Genomic DNA, 7,524 nt, shown 5'->3' with positions numbered 1-7,524 from the left:
TGCAACTAAACCAAACCCACTGTCTTCGAGTCAATTCGGACTCATAGTGACCCTGGAGGACAGAGCAGAACTGCCCTATAAGGTCTCCAAGGCTGTAAATCTTTACAAGAGCAGACTGGCACATCTTTCTTCTGTGGAGTGGTTGGTGGTTTCAAACTGTCAACCTTTTGGTTCACAGCCGAGCACTTTAACCACTGTGCCAGAAGGGCTGCTGCAGCAACCAAGGCCCACCCATAAAAATGCTGATGACCCTTGAGATGGATTAATACAAAAAGTTTTGTCCAAGAGAGGTAAGATAATGAAGTAAGACAATCAGCCTATCTCCTTCTAGAATTTTTGCTGGAGATTCCTAGGAGAATTTCCCAGCAAAGGAGCAAGAGCAAGATGAGCAGGTCAGTCAGGAAAAGCAGAGATACCATAGGTAATAAAAGAGAAAGTAGCTGGTCACCAGGTGTTTGGTTATTTACTGCTTCGTAAAAAATTACCACAAAACTTAGTATTTTAAACAACAACAATTTTATTTGCTCATGATTCTGTGGGTGAGCAATTTGGGCAGATCTTGGTTGGGCAGTTCTTCTGTTCCATTTGGCATTGGGTGACGCCATTCCCTCAGTTGTACTCTCCTGGTGATTGCGGTGGGCTGTTCCAGGTTCCAAGAAGGATTTACTCATATATTTGCCATTTCAGTATTCCTCCATATGAATACTTTCCTTCCACATGGTTAACCTGGACTTCCACACAGCATAGTGGTCTCAGGGTAGCTGTAATTCTTACATGGTGGCTGGCTTCCAAGACAGTGTTGCAGGAAAGGTGGACGTGGAAGCTACAGATCTCTGAAGGTCTGGCACAAACTCACTTCTACCATATTCTACTGGTCAATTCCTGTGGTTGGTCCAGTCTAGATTAAAGAGAGTAAAAATAGACCTCACTTCTTGAGGAGAGGACTAACAGGAATTTGAAGAACATCTTAAGTCACCACACCAAGGTTAGCTCAGAGCAATATAGCTTTCCAGTTCTGAGTTTTTATACCATGCAAACAGAGGATCCCATCAGACAACAGATATTTTTGGAGGGGCTGATGAGAGTGTTTTTTTTTCAATGCCCCTTAAGTCATAATCTACAGGCATTCACTCTATTTATTATATTTATTATCAATGTTTTGCTTAAAGCATTCCACATATATAAAATCTCTCTAGATCAGGAGAATAAATAAGGAATTTCACTTTCCTTAAAGCTCAGCAAGTAATTATTTACCCATGTGATCACCTTTGAATGTATTTAAAAATTCTTGAGTTTAAAGAACAACAACAACAAAAATGCATATATATAAAACTAAAAGATATTTATGAAAGATTTCTTTAAAAATTTGTACAGAGGAGAAAAAAAGACATCTGGCCTGTTTCACCATTGATAATATGAGACATAATAGGATGAAGAGGGAATATTGCAAGGATTGTTGCTGTTGGGTGACATTGAGTTGATTCTGACTCATAGCAACTCCATGTGACAGAGTAGAATTGCTCCATAGGGGTTTCTAGGCTGTAATCTTTATGGGAGCAGATCGCCAGGGCTTCTTCCTATGGGGCCTCATCGGGTAGGTTTGAACTGCCAATCTTTTGGTTAGCAGCCAAATACTTAACTGTTGTACCACCAGAGTTCCTTATTACAAAGATTAGCCATTTATTTTATTGTGCCTAATGGATTGGCACTAAATGCTTTTCTATCTGAAATAACAAGGGCTTTCCAGAATAAATACTGTTTTCACATTTCATGGGCTGGAAGTATACTGAAAATACTTTCAGCATATGTCTAAGGTGCCTGGGGGAGTGGATGGGAGGAGGGGAAGAGGGGTACAGGAGGGATATGCAGTGGCCAAACTGGAATGACCTAAAGTGAAAGAGATATCCCTGTTTATTTGTGAGAAACAAGACCCAAGTCACTTGTGGACAGGAGAAAAGTCACATCAGGATTAGATACCTTCTATCTTGGCCCTCTTTTTCAAATAATTCCAAGAGAGGTTAAGAAACTTACCCAAGTCACATAATTACTTGTATAAAGCGACTTGAATTCATGTATCTACCATACCACACATGAAAGTAATATATTGGATGTTCCAAACATCCCTTCTGGTTTTGACTTGCTATTTATGAGACCCACTTCCCTTATGGGGCAGAGGTGGTGCAGTGGTAGAATTCTTGTGTTCCATACTGGAGACTCGGGTTCCATTCCTGGACAATACACCTCAAGCCCAGCCACCACCGGTCTGTCAGTGAAGGCTTGCATGTGACTGTGATGCTAAACAGGTTTCAGTGGAGCTTCCAGCTTAAGACAGACTAGAAAGAAAGGCCTGGTGATCTACATCCAAAAAAAATAAGCCAGTGAAAACGCTATGGATCACAATGGTCCAATCATGGGGCTGGTGCAGGACGGGGCAGTGTTTTGTTCTGTTGGATGTAGGGTTGCCATGAGTCTGGGCTAACTTGACAGCAACTAACAACATCAACAACTTCCCTTTATGTCTCTCTTTAAGGTAGGCTTTGATGTTTATTTTGAAACTATTTCATCTGTATTAAATCAGGGCTTCTCAAACTGCAATGTGCAGATTCTGATTCAGTAGGCCTGCGACATGGTCCGAGATTTTGCGTTTCTCACAAGCCCCCAGTTACTGTCAGTTATGGTTATCTGTGGAACACAATTTCAGTAACAAGGAAATAGGTCATTGGGGTATCAAAACTTGTACCTCAAACATCTGTGGATATCACTAGGAAATTAATATTAGGTGTAAATGACAAATGAATTCTACTTTCCTAGGCTAGACAAAATTTATTCATTTTTTTCAACAAATATTTATTAAGAGCTTGCAATATGCCAGGTATTGTTCTAGGAAAAGAAAAGATGAAATTTTTACAGTTATTTCTCTTTTTGTAATAAAACGAAGTGCCACATTTGTGGTTATTTGGAGTCACTTTTGATGTGCCCAAGCAGAGTTGCTTTCTAATCCACTTTGGAAATATGTATATTTAAAGACCTTTTCCAGGAATCAGACTCTTCTACTCTATCAGCATATTGTTAAAGTTCCTAGAATTTAGAAATCGTTTTGGAGGTCATTTTCAGTGAAATATTATTCTGATATAAAATATTTCACCAGTTAAACAAGTGGAAAACATGTTTACTTTACCCCACAGGAGAAAATCAGCCTATGGTGTACGGAACTTGAACTTGTAAAATGTACACAGAGTACGTGTGCGACCCTGGTGCTAGGATCCCTCATCTGCTTCCACAGCTGCTCCATGTGGCCTTTTGTGACATAACCCAGATCAGGGTGGACCTGCCAAGTAACTAGCATTGCCCAGCATCGACCAGAAAATGTAAGCTGAATTATTCAGGGCTGCTATTCCTCACTGCAAGGGCAGCAACCTCAGCATTTAGAAATCCACAAGATACTTCAAATGTCTAATTCCACTGCTGACAGCAAGGGATGAGCTTTGCTGAGCTCTGGACCTCTCTCGACACATCTCCAGAAGGTGCAGCTCTGTAGCTATCGGTTGGTGACTGTGAGGGTGAAAAAATAGCAGTCGTGCTATTGCAACAGTGATTGCCCCAGCCTCTTCTTTCAGTTAATGAAGTGTTGAAAGTTCAAGACCTAAGTCATTGGTGAAACTAACAAGAACCAAAAGAATTCTACTTACTGGAATAAAGCCTTTAGGATTTAAAGCTTTTTTACAATCATGCTTTGGTAGAACCTTGTTTTGCATTCATTTACTAGTTCACTATTATTTATTCCTGCATATCTTTGTATTACATACAGTGCAAGCTACTTGAGATCAAAGATGGCGCCATCTTCAGCCCTGTTTCTCCACTGAGCCTGGCTATAGCTTTATTCATTATAAATGCTCAGGCTGCTTATTGAAACAGAACGTTTCAAAACAAACAACGTTTCAAAAACAAAACTGAAGTACAGAGATATTAGGAAATTTTTGCCCAAGGATGCTCAACTAGTAGGCAAAAAGGGATTCAAATTCACATCTACCCTGACTCTAGTACAGTATGTGACCCTTCTGAATGGAGCTTACTCCAAATGACAAGTAGAAATAGAAACATTGCCAGTTCCAAAATCATATCGCAAGGGTGCAAATCTAAAAAAAAAAAAATCAAACTGGCATACTTTTTCTAATCTGGAAAGTATATTTTCATTTCTGATGAAAATCTTTATAGCAGAAAAGACTGATGAGTAATAGGGAATGTAATATAATTCCATACAGATAGTCTGTGGTAGAAGTGAAGAGAGAATTTCTATTTACTGACTTCTCAAAGGATATATTCAACTTAGTAGGCTTTGCTGCACCCCAGGCGATGCCATATCACCTTTAGATATCAGTGAACTTAAGTCTACTCTTGTAACAATAACAATGGGGATTTTAAAAGGATAAACCCCATTCCCATCCTATTATTCATAATCCAACATATCACATTCTCCTGTCTTACATGATTTTACATAGTTGAATTACAATGTAGATGCAATTTTTAATTCTGTAAGCTTCAACTGGCACTATAGGTTAGCCTTTTTCCTTCTTGCTGAATAGTCTTCAGGTTTGCAAAATATTACATGTACTTAATGTTCTGTGTCATAATTGAAACATTCCATCATTTTTGAACATTTATTTCTTCATTTCTTCTTTCTCTCGCTCCCTCTCTCCCTCCAGTTTCTTCCTTTATTTCTTTTTGTTCTTATAAATATTCTGAAATGGCCATCTTACTCTATATAGGTCATCCTTTCTCCCTCCCTCTCTTCCTCCCTCCATTTTTTCTTGCTCGCTTCTTCCCCCTTCCTTCTTTCCTTTCTTAGAAATTGTAAGAAGTGATTCAAAAACAAGAATATTTCTGCAACTCTTGAAACCTCTTGCCAAACTGTTTTCCAAAAGTTGTTCCAATTTACAGCCAAATTGGAAATGCATTGGGGTACCATTTCCTTATATCCTCGCCAGAATTGTTGCCCATTATCATTTTAATTTAATCCTACAGTGTTTCCTCATAAGCAACAATTACCCCTTTTGGGGATGGTTCCTTTAAGAGTTTTTCATCTTTTAGATTGTTAGAGAAGTTAGCCTTTTGAAAATTAAAAAAATGCTCAATTATCTGAACTTCATTTTTAAGAGATATAGTAAACTACCAAACTCAGTCTGTTCTCCACCATATCTGCCCAGGAGCCATGAGACACATCTCTGCATCTGCCTGATTATTCCCTTCCTCACTTGTCTAATCAAAGCATTAGGCTCTTAACGTCAGTCGAGGGCTAGTTTATTCTTACCATAGTTGAATTTGCATTTAGAGGTTCCCATTTTCTTTCTCTTGAGGTTTCCCAATAGATACCACAGAATAACTGCTCCTGTCCCGACTGGCTGTAGAGAAACCTTGTGGCTCAAATTACAAGAAGAGCACTAACTTCCAAAGAACTGGGTGTTCTTACTTGCAGAACTAATCAACAACTAGGACTGATTCAGCTGCACGCATTCCCCTTTTTATGATGTTTCAGGGGAAGAGGATGCTGGGTTGATGATGAGCATGACTGAGAAGTCATTATGTTACATTCCTCTTTTTTTTTTTTTTTAACGTTATCACAATTTTTTATTCAAAGGTTATATGTGAATAATGTTTGATTTTTAATTTTGAGAAATTTTATTTTGGAAAACTTTAAACCTAGAGACATATTACAATAATAATATATGATGAACATGTGTATATTCTTCATCTATATTCATTAGTTGTCAACATTTTGTCACATCTACTTTATCTCCTTTCCTTTATATCACATTTTTTTTCACCTGAACCTGTTAATAATAAGTTGCAGGCATCTTGTCACTTTACCCCTAAATACTTTATAAATTTCAGGCATCATTTAACTTTACTTACCCTAAAATACTTCAGTATATATCTCCTGATAATAAAATATTCTCCTACACAACCACAATAGTATTCCTACCACTCTCAGGAAATTTATCAATGACACAATACTGTTGTCAAATATATAGCCCATATCCAAGTGCCCACTGCTGACCCAATGCCTTTATAACCTTAAAAAAAAAAGTCTAGGATCGTATCAAGGATTATGCTTTCTTTTTAGTCTCTTTTAATCCAGAACAGTTTGAACAGGCTCCAGGTTTTTTTTTTTTTGTCTTTCATGGCCAGGCCTCCCCCACTATTTTTTAGAACATGGTGGAAGATGTCTTTCTGATTGTTTTTTCAATCTACTTTTGACATCCTTTCTCAGTTTGTGTCTTTCTTTTATGTCTTCTCTTCTCTGTATCCCTATGCTACCCCTTAATTTCTCTAGAAAGCCCCTTTGTTCTTTTTTTCATAAATTTTTGTGAGATAGATTTCTTTTACATTTTTTTCTTTTCTTACCCATCTTTTCCCTTCCCTGTAGGCACTCATCTGTTTCCTTGAGATAATTCTATTTTTAAAATTTATAATTGGCTAGTTGTTACTTGTCTTCCTTCTGACTCTTTAGCATTTCTTTCAAGGTTATATACAACCTGCAAAGACAACTCTTTATTTTTATGACTATTCCAAAGTATAATTTAAATTCTCCTTTAAGAGTTTTACTTGCTCTCTTTCATCTTCCTCCCTCCTCACTTTTCAAGTTGCCCTAAACCAGAAGTTTACTTTTATTAAAATTTTGTTTATTTAGATAGAATGTATTATCGTCCCCATTTTACAAATGCCAAAACTGAGGCACAGAGAACTTGAGTAACATGTCTAAGGTAATTTATTGACAGTAAGTGTCAGCTGCAAACTCAGGCAATATGTTTCCAGGCTTGAGCACCTAACTGTTATAATATACTGTCTCTCTTGATCTTAAGAGCTTCAAATGCAAATGATGCTCATTCTCTCTCTCTCTCTCTTTTTAAATAATATTTTATTTTGTTTTCGGTGAAGATTTTACACAGCAGTTTAGGTTCCCATTCAATCTATACAGATTGTTTAGTGACATTGGTTACAATCTTCACAATGTGTGAATGTTCTCGTTATTTTCATTCTGGTTGTTTTGTTTCCATTAATCTAGTTTCCTTGCCCCCTTACATTCTCATTTTTAAAAAAGTAATTGTTGACCATTTGGTCTCATATAGGTGATTTTTTAAAGGAGCACAGTACTTACGAGTGTTATTATTTTGTGAGCTGATCTGTTATTTACCTACAAGGTCACCTCAGGGGTTAGTTTCATTTCAAGGTTTAAAGAGTATCTCTGGACAATAGTCTTGGGGAGTCCTCCAGTCTCAATTGGTCCAGTAAGTCTTTTTTTTTTTTTTTTTTTTAAGTAATCTGAAGTTCTTTTCCACATTTTATCGCATTCTATCATGTCAGAGTCCATCTATTGTGGCTCTGATTTGAACGGTCGGTAGTGGTAGCTGGGCACCATCTAGTTCTTCTGGTTCTCTTTGTTCTCTTTTACAGAAGTGAAAACTAAGGCATATATCTGCTTGAATGATTTCATCATGGTTACCCAGTCAGTGAAATGTCAATAGC

The 7,524-nt window shown here is 37.5% G+C and overlaps 1 long non-coding RNA gene across 1 annotated transcript; it reads right to left on the bottom strand.

Moving 5' to 3' along the window:
- Positions 1 to 802: 802 nt before the first annotated feature.
- Positions 803 to 5,504, bottom strand: LOC111821228 (uncharacterized). Its single transcript, XR_002824672.1, has 2 exons — positions 5,309 to 5,504; positions 803 to 898 (listed from the first exon to the last, which is right to left on the bottom strand). It is a non-coding gene; the product is annotated as an uncharacterized LOC111821228 (long non-coding RNA).
- Between the last annotated feature and the right edge of the window lie 2,020 nt (positions 5,505 to 7,524).

This window comes from Trichechus manatus, unplaced genomic scaffold, assembly GCF_000243295.1.
Source record: "Trichechus manatus latirostris isolate Lorelei unplaced genomic scaffold, TriManLat1.0 scaffold00071, whole genome shotgun sequence".
Classification (NCBI taxonomy): Eukaryota; Metazoa; Chordata; class Mammalia; order Sirenia; family Trichechidae; genus Trichechus; species Trichechus manatus.
This window is presented reverse-complemented; position numbering and strand designations above follow the sequence as displayed.